Source organism: Thermobia domestica, chromosome 2 (genome assembly GCF_964235325.1).
Source record: "Thermobia domestica chromosome 2, izTheDome1.hap1.1, whole genome shotgun sequence".
Classification (NCBI taxonomy): Eukaryota; Metazoa; Arthropoda; class Insecta; order Zygentoma; family Lepismatidae; genus Thermobia; species Thermobia domestica.
Genome location: NC_137455.1, coordinates 11,836,542 through 11,852,575, shown reverse-complemented (window position 1 = coordinate 11,852,575; position 16,034 = coordinate 11,836,542). Strand labels below are relative to the sequence as shown.

The 16,034-nt window shown below is 36.8% G+C and overlaps 3 non-coding genes across 3 annotated transcripts; 1 reads left to right on the top strand and 2 right to left on the bottom strand.

Annotated features, from left to right (window-relative positions):
* Positions 1 to 2,746: 2,746 nt before the first annotated feature.
* TRNAR-UCU (transfer RNA arginine (anticodon UCU)) lies at positions 2,747 to 2,819 on the bottom strand. Its single transcript has one exon. It is a non-coding gene; the product is annotated as a tRNA-Arg (tRNA).
* A 2,528-nt stretch (positions 2,820 to 5,347) lies between these two features.
* Positions 5,348 to 5,420, bottom strand: TRNAR-UCU (transfer RNA arginine (anticodon UCU)). Its single transcript has one exon. It is a non-coding gene; the product is annotated as a tRNA-Arg (tRNA).
* Positions 5,421 to 6,845: 1,425 nt separating this feature from the next.
* Positions 6,846 to 6,918, top strand: TRNAR-UCU (transfer RNA arginine (anticodon UCU)). Its single transcript has one exon. It is a non-coding gene; the product is annotated as a tRNA-Arg (tRNA).
* The last annotated feature ends 9,116 nt before the right edge of the window (positions 6,919 to 16,034 follow it).

Here is a 16,034-nt window from a genome sequence, read left to right as displayed (position 1 = left end):
TTCCATCAGCACAGGTACACCACATTGATGCCAAGACCTCTAGTGCTCCAGTGGAAGTTTCACCACAGACACTAATACTGCTATAATGGCAACAGTTACTCCTTTTCCATGTGTTGTCCTCACATCTTTCCATTGCAATAGACTAATCTAATCAGAAGCTAAACTACAGTAAAATATAATAACCGATATCCGACAGTTCTCCGTTCGTTTCCAGAGCAAATTGTAAACTCATGGGAAGATTCACCATTGACCATGTAGTGCACATGAGATTAAAACGTGGCATTGTTAGTGGTTCAATAGACACGCTACGAAACGTCACAAACTGGTGCCACGAGCGAATAACCACTCCAGGAAAGCTACCAACTTGATTTTTCTCCATACTCGCGTTTGGATATTAAAACTTCGAAGAATCGAATCTTCTACAAAAAAAAAAAAAAAAAAAAAAAAAGCCTCGCCTTTGTTTCTAGTTCTATACTAGTTAAGAACTTTACTAGGTGTTTGTTATGGAGCAAGTAATAAGTTTATTTCAATGCTTAAAAAAAAAAAAAAAAAAAAAAAGAGAAAAGAAATCAATAGGCTTTGTGCTTTCAATATTGTAAGTCATATCTTAGGGAAGTTGAACGAGAAAGTCCGAAAATCAATTTCTGGTGCGGTCCAAGATGTGATTGTATCTTTTTTGTTTCAATAACCAATTAATGGAACTGCTTATTTGAACATGCTTGAGAATTATACCGTACCTCAGATTCCTGTAGAATATTCTTGCTAACAAGACGGGGATCCCCGACATTATGCAATTTACGTGAGCAATCACTTAAATTACATCTTCACTGATACTAGATCGGACCATGGCTTCCAAGACCCATGATTTGTCTCGATTAGGTTTTCTTTTTTCTTTGGGGATACATAAAACACGTCCCGTACTGGATTTGGTTGATTTGCGTCGAAGGATTGTTGATGCTTGTGAACCAATCAACATTGCAGATGCTTCAAAACACTGGTGTGAGATTGAATTTTGTTTGGACGTCTGAAGGGCAACAGGTCTCCCTACAAAAAAAAAAAAAAAAAAAAAAAAAAAAAAAAATCTGGGTGCGCGTCTGGAGACAAGTACCATGTACTTTTCTAAAGCTCACAGTTTCAAAGGAAAAGAAGTAATTTAATTAACAATGACACGTAACACCAGGGGTAAAATTGAGGGGGAACGCGGGCGGACGCCATACCCACACTTTCAGAAAATATGTGGCGTCTCATCACTTTCTGAAAAGAAAAATACAATGGGCAAAGATAGAGACTAGGGACGCGTCCCGTCATGCTTCTCTCTACCTTTTCAGATCCACTTTTACTCCTGTATAACACATTAAAAGTGATTACCGTATTTTTTTTTCTCGGAAGTAGGGAAGTGTTGTGTAATCGTAATAATCAAAGGCAAAAGGTTTTTTTTTTTTTTTTTTTTTTTTTTTTTTTTTTTTTTTTAATATTCATAGATAAAATTAAACCAAGATAAGAAACCAATTTGAGAAAATAAACCTGGAAACGCAATTTCACTCAATAGAGGGAAAAGGATATTTCAAAATAAAAACAGTTTCCACAAACGGAAGTTTCACTCCACAAAAGAATACGGGAGTTATTATGGTCTAACAGATCAATAGGGACATTTTAAAGCAATTTGTGTACCTAGGCAAAGCACAAATTGTAGCCAGATAAATTTGAAGTTTAAGTTATTATTTTATTTATTTTTGCCAGACGAGAAGAAAAGAAAACTGCCAGAGGTTTCATGTTTATATTCTTTACTAAGAAACAAAGTGTTAGTAGTTTACCTGACATTTCCGCAAATTGTTGATGATGAAGAAAAATAAAACATTAAAATGAAGTAAAACAATAACAATTTTCCAATTATCATTTAAAAAAAAAAAGAAGAAGAAGAAGAAGAAGCTCTATGCAGACATATTAGGGGAGAAAATACCAGACTTCCCCTGCGATATGTTTTCAAGATAGTTGATGAATATGGTCTCCCATTAGACCAGCTTTAAATCTCCGAAATCAAGGAGATTGGATAAAGTACTGGAAAAAGGAACACATATGGAGTTTATAATGCTTGGTAGCTAAATGTAAACTCGTACGTGGATCTAGGAATGTCTATACCGCATATGGGTCAACATACATACTACGAAACGTAAATAAAGCGATTGTATTCAAATTAATTTATTAATCACTGAACTATACATGTAGCTAGAGTAATGCTGACAACTGTAAGTAAGACATTAAACACTATAGAACCTGGAATTCTAATTGAAATTAAAATAATATATATAGATAGGCGTTTAAAACACGTTTTCAGTGTGTCTATCGGTCACGAAAGTCATGAAAAAGTCACGAATTCAGAAAACGGTCATGAAAGTCAAGAAAAAGTCGCGAAATTTAGCTTTTAGGTCATGATTTTTTTTATCTGGAAAAATATGGTATAGACTGAAAAATTTTGTTTTATAAAACGTCAAAATTTACCACCAAAACTGTCTATTTTCGGCTTTAGACCGTACCAAATCGCAAGCAAAGCACGTTTCTATCGCATGCATGAACATTTGGCCCAATTCGCAGCTAAATTCACTCTTCAGAACGTTACTAAATTTTATGGTTTGGGAAAGGAAATGTCACGAAGTTTCATTTTGGTAGACATCCTGGATTTTTGTAATTAAGATAATTTATTGTTCAGCATAAGAGTTCTTGATTTGTTTACAAAATTTTATTTCTTCATCCCTTGTGGGGATCGAACCCACGACCTTTGGATTAGAAGTCCAACGCGCTATCCTCTGCGCCAAAGGGACAGATGACTGAACTAGCAAATTGTGGAGTACAATTGGAGCATTAATAATGGGTCTGTGTATTGGAAACAAAGAAAACAACTCTTGCTTATTGTAAGTCTAACTTGTAAGATATTTCTATATAAATTCAGATATGGAAGTTAAACACATTATCAAATGTATCTACTATTATTATTTCAACTTTCAAGACGGGAGAGAATGTATTAAATTATTTTATTATTTTATTTATTACTAGCATTAATTACCCGCTTCTCTACGTTAAATTAAGAAATAAGCAGTAATGTTTTCCGTTAGTCAGTCCCTTTTTAGTATTACAAAAGCGCTCTCTGATATCGGTCATTTTCGATCAGTTTTACAGGTCTTCCCCCTTCTCCTCCTCACTGTTGCCTGGCTTAATTTGGATTTAAACGGCACCGGAAGTGTCACTGTTCATCTCAGCGACCGCGAAAATTATGAATTCGACACTCATATTGGTCATTTGATAGTATATATATAATATGTGATCAAAAGTATCCGGACACCCCCCAAAACATACGTTTTTCATATTAGGTGCATTGTGCTGCCACCTACTGCCAGGTACTCATTATCAGCGACCTCAGTAGTCATTAGACATCGTGAGAAAGCAGAATGGGGCGCTCCGCTGAACTCACGGACTTCGAACGTGGTCAGGTGATTAGGTATCTCTTGTGTCAGAAGTCTGTACGCGAGATTTCCACACTCCTAAACATTCCTAGGTCCACTGTGTCTGATGTGATACTGAAGTGGAAACGTGAAGGGACACGTACAGCACAAAAACGTACAGGCCGACCTCGTCTTGACTGACAGAGACCGCCGACAGTTGGAGAGAGACGTAAAGTGTAGTAGGCAGACATATATCCAGACTATCACACAGGAATTCCAAACTGCATCAGGATCCACTCCAAGCACTATGACAGTTAGGCGTGAGGCGAGATAACTTGGATTTCATGGTCGAGCGGCTGCTCATAAGCCATACATCACGCAGGTAAATGTCAAACGACGCCTCGCTTGGTGTAAGGAGCGTAAACATTGGACGATTGAACAGTGGAAAAACGTTGTGTGGAGTGACGAATCACGGTACACAATGTGGCGATCCGATGGCAGGGTGTGGGTATGGCGAATGCCCGGCACTCTCACAGCGCAGGCCTACATTGATGTTTAAAGCACCTTCTTGCTTCCCACTGTTGAAGAGCAATTGGGGGATGATGATTGCAACTTTCAACACGATCGAGGACCTGCTCATACTGCATGGCCTATGGCGAAGTGGTTACACGACCATAACATCCCTGTAATGGACTGGCCTGCACAGAGTCCTGACTTGAATCCTAATAGAACACCTTTAGGATGTTTTGGATCGCCGACTTCGTGCCAGGCCTCACCGACCAACATCGGTACCTCTCCTCAGTTCAGCACTCCGTGAAAAATGGGCTGCCATTCCCCAAGAAACCTTCCAGCACCTGATTGAAAATATGCTGCGAGAGTGGAAGCTATCATCAAGGCTAAGGGTGGGCCAACATCATATTGAATTTGAGCAGTACTGATTGAGGACGCCACGAACTTGTAAGTCATTTTCAGCCAGGTGTACGGATACTTTTGATCACATACTGTATATCCCCCTCCCTAAGTTCCACTGTCAAAGTGATATGATAAAAAACATGCCAGGTCCGAACCTCATCTATGTTGAAAGTTTAATCAAGATCGGTTAGATGGTTTTCAACAGATATTAGGTTACCCCTCCCCTAACCTGCATCATCAAAGTGAAATGATAAGAATATATATATATATATATATATATATATATATATATATATATATATATATATATATATATATATATATATATATATATATATATATATATATATATATATGTCCCAGGCCCTAACTTGATCTATGTTGAAAATTTGATCGAGATCGGTCGATTGGTTCAAGAGACTAAGAATCACAAGCATAGTCACTTTTAATTTTATAGTATTTGAGAGTCTTCATCCCGGCGAAATTAAGATACCACTAATTTTACAGTACTTATGTGATATCTTCAAATAGATAAAAGATAATCGAAATGTGGAACAAGAATGTCCTAGACAATATTATTTTGCCTGAGAAACCGTTATCACGACTCACTTATCTGCTTTCGATTTAGAACCATTTTGAAAATCGGCATTTATTTTCGCGTTTCTAAACAGCTGAAAACGAAAAGCCGCTAGGTGACTTGTGATAACGGTACCTCACGCAAAATAATATTGTCTAGGGCGCTTTTGTTCCATATTTCAATTATCTTTTATCTATTTGAAGATATCACATAATTATTGTAAAATTAGCGGTATTTTAATTTCGACGGGATGAAGACTTAATTTACGAAAATCAAATCAACACAACGCTACGGCTAAATATGATAGGAGTTCTCAGTTTGCTATATTTAAAATTAAAAAAAAAAAAAAACTGTATAATGTTTATGAACTTAGTTTGTAAATTTAAAACTGCCACTTGGAAAATACGAAAAAATGTACCTGCATCCCTTGTGGGGATCGAACCCACGACCTTTGGATTAGAAGTCCAACGCGCTATCCTCTGCGCCAAAGGGACAGCTCTTCATGAACCTTCTCGCTTTATTATATCAAATGGGGAGGGGAGGGAAGAGGAGGGGAGACAGAGAGATTGGCAAAAGGTCAGAAGCCTCTGGGAACAGGTTTACGAAATACAGTTCATATTGCATTCCTTCCCCTTCCAAGACCTTGACACATTTTCTCCCTTCATTCATCGATCTGCTTCTCTCTTCTTTTGTATCTGTTTTAACGATTGACGGTCGTTTATATTATTTTATTACGAAAAAAAAATTAGACATTTCAGTGGCGCAGAGGGTTTTAATACAAGGGCCATATTGAACAGTATATTTTCGTTAAAGATATCGTATCAGTAACGATAAGAGCTTTAATTGCTTTGAGATAGGAGCAGACATATTTTTGGCAGGGACTACTTTTTGTATACCAAAAATAAATATATTATTTAAAATTACATTACAATACAACATGTCAGGGGCAGCTACGGATGGGGGGAAAGCAGACGGGGGTCATGCCCCCAAACTTTAGTCGTGTTCCGTAAGTAAAAGACCAATACAATTTGCTTGATATGTTTTATATCAGGTCTATTAGTTTAGAGATATCAATTGGTGCTAGATTTTGTCATTTTGGGGCTAAAATGCGCACAGGATGAGTAATAGGGGCAGTGGAGGGGCAAAAAAGGGCCACACCCTAAGTAAGAAGGGCTTTTAATTTGATCTCAACGTTCAGTGATAGTCACACTAGCCAGTCGTTACCGTTAGTCGCAGTAGCGAAAGTTAAATCATTGTTTGGGGATGAGCGTTGCACCCGCTCCTGTGTTTAGTCTTCTTTATAATCCTTGTACGAGGTGCACACCAAAAATAGTGACGTTTTGTTCTAAAGTACACTTTTTTCTTGTCAATTCAGGAAAGCAACTGCAGCGTAAATCTGTTCTTGTAAGCGTTTGACCTTTTGCCAATGTCACCGTCTCCCTGCCCTCCACCGTTGATATGATAAAACGAGGTCAATGACTAGATGTCCCTTTGGCGTGGAGGATATGGCGTTGGCTTTTTAATTCAAAGGTCGTGAGTTCGAGCCTCCACTAAGGAGGCATTGCAATTTCTTTCGTACTTAACAATTTGTAGTTTTAAACTTATAAACCAACTTCTGTAAATGTTATACAGAGTTTTATTTTTTGACATGTAGTAAACTGTGGACTGCTATCATATTTAGCCGTCGTCTTGATTTGTACTTTCGCAAATAATAAATGAAATAAGATTTAAAAGGACTTCTCTTCCGTCTTGCAAGTTGAATTAATAATAACAGCCAAGCTAGATGTGCGTAACTTTCAATTTTGAATTTTATAGAAATATCTCATTTCTAAGCTTGAGAGTTTTTTTCTTTGTTTCGAATGCATAAACCCATTATTAATGCTTCAGATGTATTGTACAGTTTATAATTTAAAGCAGCTGTCCCTTTGGCGCAGAGGATAGCGCGTTGGACTTCTAATCCAAAGGTCGTGGGTTCGATCCCCACAAGGGATGAAAAATGTAATTTTTGTAAACAAATCAAAAACCCTTATGTTCAACAATAAATTACAGTATTTACCAAAAATGTAATTAGTTTTATACGCCGATACATAGATTTATATTACTTTAATTTCAATGTTTAATGTCTTACGGTTGTGAGCTACATGTAGAGTTCAGTGATTAATTTGGAAACAATTACTTTATTTACATTCCGTAGTATGTATGCTTTTCTGTTGACACACATGTGCTATATTCATTCCTAGACCCACGTCGGTATGTTACATTTAGTTAAGCATTAAGAACTCCGCATATGTTTCTTTAATTTTGTACTCTACCAGTGCTTTACCCAATCTTCTCGATTTCTGAAGAGGGTGGGTCAAAGTTCTAGCGGGAGACCATATTCATCACCTACATGCTTCACGTTCTTTTGGAAAAAAAATTTGGAGGGTGGTTTTCCCCCTATATGTGGAAAAAATCTGCTTTGTACTTTAGTATGATATGCAATGAAAATATATTATCCTCAAAACTGAATACAGATAATGGATTGCATCTTATATGTTAGCACGGAGGCGTACACAACATTTCGTCAAGGTGGTTTCATTTCCTTTTAGGTCCAGCATGATATATATATTTGTCCCTAATGTCTTGTTGAAGTACGATTAAACCACGAAACCTACGCCAGTGTGTCGGCAAATACGGTAATACAATATAAAGTACATGTGACCCTTCATTTCTCTTAATGCTACACGGTTAGTAGTTGAATAGTTTCACACTTAAAATAATAATAATGAAATCAACATTCCGTAAAAATGTTTTTGGATTATTAATAGTGATTTTGGTTAATTTCTAGCTATGGCTACTGTTCCTAAGATGAATAAATGAAATGAGTCGGCTTAATATGATTGTGTTGTTATGCTACGCTGAACTTTCATCAAGCTGCTTGGACAGACCATTACAACAGCCAAAAGCAATCGTTATGTAATTCTTTTACAAATAAGAGTTGTTTTCAAGAGGCTTTTTTTTTTTTTTTTTTGCACCTTTTGTTAAATTTAACAAAACTATCTTTGGTTGTATACAAATCCACTTGGAGAACAGTTATTTACAACTATGGAAATTTACAACTATTTACAACGTTTCATACTATCGATAAGAAGTGAAATTTCAATACATTAGAAACTATGTGCTTTTAAAATGTTCAAAATGGGTGACCGTATTTTAGAGAACTACATACAGTGTAGCCAAGCCCAAACTATCACTTAACTCATTATGATGTGCTTATTCCGTAGAAAATACAACAACTCGACTTAGAGGCCGTTTAAAAATTTTGTGGTCCCTGATCAAAAAAAACTAATTATTGGTCAAGATCGCAATCTTTTGATGCATTTTTTTATTATTCCTAAAATTCTTGTTATTCTGTAGTGCAATTTAATTTCAATTTAATTAATTTCGAATCTTTTACGTTGAGACACTTTGTTTTCATTGTTTTAAAGTGTCAAAGTGCAAATTCTTTATTTGTCCTAAATTCTACAGTAATATAGTATAGTAGTCTCAAGTAATATAGTTTTTAATTTATAGTGCATTCGTGTCTGTCAGTGAGAACCAAAGAGAAACCTAAAGGAAAACGTATTTTACAGGGGAGAATTATCACAACTATATGTGATATATACAGATGGTGATCAGAAAAATGGAAACACCTGTAGTTGGCAACACGTCAGGTGTATGGGTTGGCAGTGGTGTCGTGGCGCCCGCAGCGCCGGACCGCTGGTGGTGGTGTGCTAGGTCGGTCTCCATACTACGTCAGGCGCAGTGGAACAGCAGTGTCCAGTGGCTGCAGCAGACGGAGGTAGTGTAAAATGGGAGACCTCTCACATTTTCAAAGAGGGCAAATTATTGGTGCGCGGTTATGTGGAGTGAGTGTGACGGCAGTGGCTACTGTGTCAGGTGTGTCGCGTGGGACAGTGTCGAGGGTGATGACGGCCTACATACCACACGGGAAAACCACATCGGAGAAGCGGAACGGTGGGCGGAAGAAAATCATGAATGACAGGTCACGCCGGGTATTCAAGCGCATTGTCACGCAGAACCGTCGTGCCACTGCGGAGCAAGTGACGGAGGAACTCAATCAGCACCTCCCCCACCCTGTTTCGATAATCACAGTCCGCTGCGAATTGCATGACATGAACTTACGGGGTCGTGTTGCACGGGCCAAACCGCTCATCAGAGACCATAACGCTTTCGCACGCCGCAAATGGTGCCGCGACCATGCAACTTGGACCGTTGAGGACTGGAAACATGTGATATGGTCGAATGAGTCATCCTTCACCCTATTCCCAACCACGGGCCGTGTTCATGTGTGGAGAATGCCCAAAGAAGCTTATGATCTGCAGTGTCTCCGCCCAACTGTGAAACATGGCGGCGGCTCGGTGATGCTGTGGGCTGCCATATCATGGTTTTCATTGGGTCCTGTGGTCACACTTAGCGGACGAATCACTGCCAACGATTATGTCGCAATTTTAGGAGACCACTTGCATCCTATGGTCCGGATGTTGTTCCCGGACAATGACGTCATGTTCCAGGATGATAATGCACCCATTCACACAGTTGGCGTTGTTGCAGCGTGGTTTGAGGAACATCGGGATGAAGTTCAACACCTCCCCTGGCCCGCCCAATCTTCAGATTTCAACATAATTGAACATCTGTGGTCCGTCTTGGAAACACGACTCCGGCGACGATTTCCACATTCATCCTCTCTCACAGAACTGGCCGATGCCCTGCACGAGGAATGGTGTAAAATTCCACTTGCTACCATTCACAACCTCTATGCCTCCATCCCACGTCGCATCAAGGCTGTTCTGAAGGCGAAAGGTGGCCCGACACCATATTAATCTGGTAAGTTGCAATTTCGTTCAGGTGTTTCCATTTTTCTGATCACCATCTGTACTTAAAAAAAAAAAAAAAAAAAAAACTCATGAAGGAAAGGCTAGGGTATGCTGTCTTTGTCGTAAAAATACTCAGTTCATTAGTCTTAGGTAGATATATCGTATTTTGCAATGCGTCGCAATTCTGTAATTTTGTGTAGCAAACTACAATGCGATACCTTCTTTCCTTTCTTCGTTCTTTAATTTTTCTCATGATATCGATTATATCAACACTAATGCTAGAAGTGTGATTTCATATTAGGTAGGTACGAATTAAATGTCCACGTCAAGTGTGTCATTTCTAAAAAATTACAACACCCGGTTAATCAAAATAGTTGCCTCTTTGCAACTACATACTTTTACCCTCGCTGAGACAACTATTGGACTCATGCATTCTATGATTCAAAGAAACCGCACGTTGTACTTCCAGCACATCAGTGAAAGCCTTGTCCCCCAAGAAGTGATCTACATGCCGGTTGAGATAGTGGCTAATGGGAGGGACATCAGGAGCAGTGATTTTCTTTTGTCGGTATATAACGGTACGGCATGCCGACACCTTTTTAATGAGAACGGGGTCAATAGAGATAACCGTAAATGAAAAAGTTGAAAGCCAGAGTTATAGGTTGGAGCTCAGGCGTTTTTAATTGCTATTGTAGCATTTTAATAGAGATATACATACATACATACAAGCATTTCATTCCCATCCGTAGATGGGTGGGCCCCTGAAGGTTACGCCTTCTCTTTAGCTAGAGTAATTACAAAACTAGGGAAACAAGAAAAGATAGATGGTCAATAGAATATAATTAAAGTTGTTGGAGTATGTTATTCAGCCTTTGTGGCCAGCTGGAGTGAAATATTTAATGAAGTTTGCTACTGTAAACGAGTAAACATGTAAGTGAGTGCAATAGAGATATATATCTCTATATATATCATTCGAGCTTTCAACTCTTTCATTTACGGTTATATGTGATTTCACGTTTAACAGAGACAAACATTTTAAGTGTGTATACTTTAAATAAGTTATTTAAATACATCTTTTTCATAAAGTTTATCTTTAAAATTATTGTTCAAAGCCTTTGTATTTTAATAAGCCTTTTCCAAAATAAATGCAAATAAACTGTGCTGCCATCTTTGGAGTTCTTTTAGACTATATATTTGTGGACGTTTATATGTTTGTGGTCAATCCTTTCAACAATGAGATCTCGGAAACTACACGCTCTAGAAAGATTATGTTTTCACTGATCGATTGCAAATTTTGCGTAGATTCTCCAGTTCTAATTGAATATTTAAAAAGCATGGCCATTATTTCTTTTTTACATTTTTACGGGTACACTGGAAGTGTTGAAATTTAAAAAAAAAGTACTAAAGCATCATATCCTACGCATTATACATTCCAACATGACATAGTTGTATAGATAGATAGATAGAACTATATTGTGAATATAATCGAGCACAGCCTTTATGAGAGAGTTCATAAAAGATTTTAACTAAAAGGAAATCAATCAAAATAATATCGAGACCCCTGAAAACATATATGTCCCGCCATTGATATGCAACCACATGAATTTTGGAAAGTCGGCACCGTTGGTTCGGATTCCACCTCTATACTTTCTTTGCGGAGGAGTGTTTACTCAGTTCCCATTTTAATTAATTGTTATTCAATTAATTGTTTTTATTCTTTATTAGGAAGAGGATTAAGTGAAAACATCTAGTTTTTTTTTCGGAAAATTTATTCATTAATTTAGTAGAGGTTTGTTGATCAATTCGGTAGCATGATTAATACAATGAAGAACATTAGGCCTATGTGAACAATGTACTGCATGTGTGTTGTTATTGAAATTCAGTGTTTGTGGAACTCTTGATGCCTTTTGAAAACAAACAATAGCAGGTTACTTTCTCCCGTTTACAGAAAGAGAAAAAAAGCAAGGAACAAATTACTAAGAAATCATTACGTTTATTGCATTATAAGGGTTAAGTTCCAAAGTTGGGCGTCCGTTTCCATGAAAATTTTTAAAATTTGCAGGAAAGATATGGATAATTTAATCGTTTGTGTGCTTGATAATATATAAGGGTCTCGAAAAATCTGTTTATTTGTTATATATAAGCGGTTATAAACATGGGACTACACGGCGAGCGGAGGGAACTACTTGGCGCAAGGTAACCGAACAGTTGCACTGTGGGAAAGTAACGAGCATTTATGTTGTCAACATGGCGAATGTACAAGGGCAATGAACTAACAGTTTTAACATTTGTGAAGCAATACGTTGATAACGAGCAAAATCTTTTAAAAGTTTGTGAAGAGCACGGATTAATGAACCTAATAACAAATTGTAGAAAATGTGGAAAGGAGATAACGCGGCGAAAGCGGACACCCAACTTCGGAATAAACGCCCATTATAAAATTAAGATGTAAGAATCAGACATTTTGAAAGCATCTTTGTATATATGTATGTAAGAGTTCTTAGTTGCAAAACTGCAGTGATATGCTACTGGAAATTATTATTATTAATACTCTGGAAGATATATAACTTTTTAACCAATATGAACCCAAGATCCAGCGTAAAAAAAAAAAAAAAAAAAAAAAAAAAAAAAAAACGCTGATCAGGAGAATATAGTAAATTTAAAAAGGATTTATACCACAACTCATCGAGGTCACCGGAACGAAATTTGACAAACCGTCATCAACAGTGAATGATGTATTCATTACGCAATCGTAACATAAATACACTGTTTCTTGCAACTTTCTGTGAAGAATGTTCCATTTTGAATTCGTAAAGAATAGTTACTCACAATTATGTGTTCTACATGGTGCACTTCCTTATGGCCATATTCAACAACGCACTGCTTTTGGATTGTCTGGTTACTCCAACCTGTTTGCTGAACGTTCACATAGCTTGTGCCGTTTGACGCATTATTGTAGCCCATTACTGAGATGAAGATATCAGAACGCACATTTCATCCGCACCAATGTAATATTTTTCTTACTAATTAAAAGGACAACTATTCCAAACAAAGAAATACAGAAATGTTGAAGTCTCTTAACTTTGCGAAGAAATATTTTTATATTCCCCATAACGGAAACCACACTTGCACGGAAAGGTACGATGTTATATTGTTATTTCACTGTACTTGATGAAGATATTATTACAATATTTAAATTCTCGGTTTCAAGACACATAGAACGTTATAACTTTGACCCCTTGGAGATGGGTCATATAAACACACAGCCGTTTGTTCCGTTGAGGACGGGTACAGTATAGAAACACATGTTTAAGGAGAGGATGTGTGAGGTTTATAGACCTCATTCGCATTAATTTGTAAAAATAAGTCATTCAATACGCAATCATAGGCTTAGATGGCTTTTAGGGAGTCCACTTTTTTCACTTTGTGTCTCAGAAGAAAGACTGATACGGGTAGAGTCAACATCACTACCAGTAAGCACGATACGTACATATATAACTTTCCTAACGTTGTCTAACATACATTCATACACTGTTTCGACACTAGCCCCTAATTAATTATTTATTTATTAAATTCCTAGTGTTCTATGTATTTCAAACAACAATTACATAATTCTTAAATAATTTAAGAGTTCTTAAAACTCAAGTTCATTTGTACCAGCACATTTAAGGTACAGAAATTGTAACATTTCTTGAATTTATGACTTGAATCAATGCAAACTACTTGGTCGCAACAACTAGCAAACTTCTGAACTGTCGGTCACTTAAATATCATACACGGAAAATATTCAATTCCTGACTGAAATCTATTGCGGATTGTCAATCAGGACACGTTAGTATTTGTCTACCGAAGCCATTCTCCTGTTTAACGCGAAAGTAAGTTCATTCTAAAGGAATGAAAGTTATAATTATATTCACACCCTTCTTAGATTGAAGTAATGTCTAGCTGCTATCTTTTGACTGACAATAAAAGAGCCAAATGATATTTCGTCATTTCCCCGAAATTTTGTATTATTAATCTATTCTTATCTAAGTTACAAATTCAGTTGCTTAAGAAAATTTCCAATAGGTGATTTCAGCAATCGTCACAACCACACTTAAAATGATTCCTATGAACAAGATATAAAAATTGGATTGCAAATCTTCTAACGAGATCGCTTTCCTTGATGCACATTGAATATCACATTCGTTTGCTTTGGTTAATTGGTGTAATTCATCTCCATACCACTTATTAATTAATCCAGCTTCTTTCAGTCTTCTTATTAGATCGCTAACACGAGAAATGTATGGTGATCCTCTCGGAAATCCAATTCCTTCAATCAGAAAACCTAAAGATTCTCTTAAAAAGTGAAACATCTCACGACATTTAGAACATGGCCACAGCTTTCTTGCGTAATATTGCAGAACAGGTAGACTCGAAGCTATAGCATGTTTCTCACCTTTTATAATTTTTGTTAACGCTTTCTCATAATCTACTTCAATTTTGTATCTTTCGTGTAAAGACCAGAGTACGGAGTGGCTCTTATCATGCAGAAATGACTTAAAAAATGGACTTCCTTTAAGAGAAAGGGCCGAGTGTTGCAATTTTTCCAGAGTATTTAAGTCAGAGTAATGCCGAGGAATAGTCAGAACACTGACAATACACCCTGTGTACACAGAAGACGTAACAAGAGTGAAATAAATCCAGGTAAAAAAGATTATTCTCATAGAATTACATCTTGGGTGAGGAGCTGATATTTGTAAGAGACTCGCAAACATTGTTAGAATTGTAAAATTTGACTTACCCTTCTCAAGAACCTTCACGTACTTTTTGATAATTGCTGCAGAAAGAAATACAAATGCAAAACCAGCTGCAATTAGCATCAACACACTGGGTGGGTAAATTAAAGCCAAAGATTTCCAGGGGGGAATTTCTAGAGCTTTAGGTACAAGAATAGAGGTAGGGTAAATGTTATCGTACTCAGAGATTTCGATCGCTTCAAACCTTTCTTGGTTTACCAGCAAAGGGGCGTATGCAATATCTGCTTCATGACCAACAAGATCTCCTAGTACACCTGTCCAACTGCCGTTCGGAAGTTTCTTTCCATACTTTTTCCAAGGATGTATTTTCACATACTTTGCGGTATAGTTCATGAACTTGCTCAAGGCATCAAAGATATTTGATGCGTATCCTTGAAACAAAAATTCACTGCCAGATTTTTCGAATAGAAATGTTGGTAATGTTCTTCCGAAACATATACTTACACGTAGGGGGTATCCATTCAAGTTATGAGTCATTTGGATATTATATTTCATGTTCAAAATACTATCAACCTCACTCAGTGCTTCCAAAGACACGTTTTGTTCCTCATATATCTTGAATCTTGGATTATATTTAATCACAGAAACATTTCTCGATATATATTGCAGCGAATTGGAGTTTCTACATTTCTGGTGGTCATTCATAATGTATATAATGACTACGTTGACAATTTGCTGAACATTTCTATGTATTAATAAGTCACGTATATTCTGCTCGCTGCTGCAGCAGGCACAATGTGCGTAAATCACAAGCAAAGTAATTCCCTTATTCCAACTTCCTACGATGTTTTGGGAGAAGTTCAAAATATCTGACACTTCTATAAACAGTATTACGAAAGAAGTTTCCACTTCAGACATTCTACCTTCCGTTTGAGCTCTACAGTAATTAATGTTAATATTTCTAACAAGAATTGCCTGATTGAAGAAGAATTTGTGAGTATGTGAGACGATGTGGAATAATTCATAGTTTTGTGGGTACATAATGGTGACTTCTGCTTTCCAAAATGAAGGCACAAAAGAACTAGTAATAACACGTGATACTTCTTCTAGATATTCCGAATATTCATTGCAGGGTAACAAACTGGATCTCAATATTGATGTAACTTCCATCTTCGAACTAGTTTCCAGAATCAAACAGAACACCGTTACAAGATACTTCAGAAGCTGATTAGAAGTCATTTTGAATAGAATACGTTGTTATTATTTTGTAATCTCCCAATGAATATCCTGCCATCAGAAATGTACAATTCATTACATACACAAAATAGTAAAAAGAAATGTAATACAAACAAACAAAATTCTGCTGAAACAGACTTATTACAATGTACAAAAACACAAGATAATCATAGAATTAGACAGTGATATAATTGTTATTTCTGTAGCCTATATCAATAGTTCGATTTTTATGTTATTACTCTGGAATTCGTATATATAGCAAGAAGGTGTCTACACG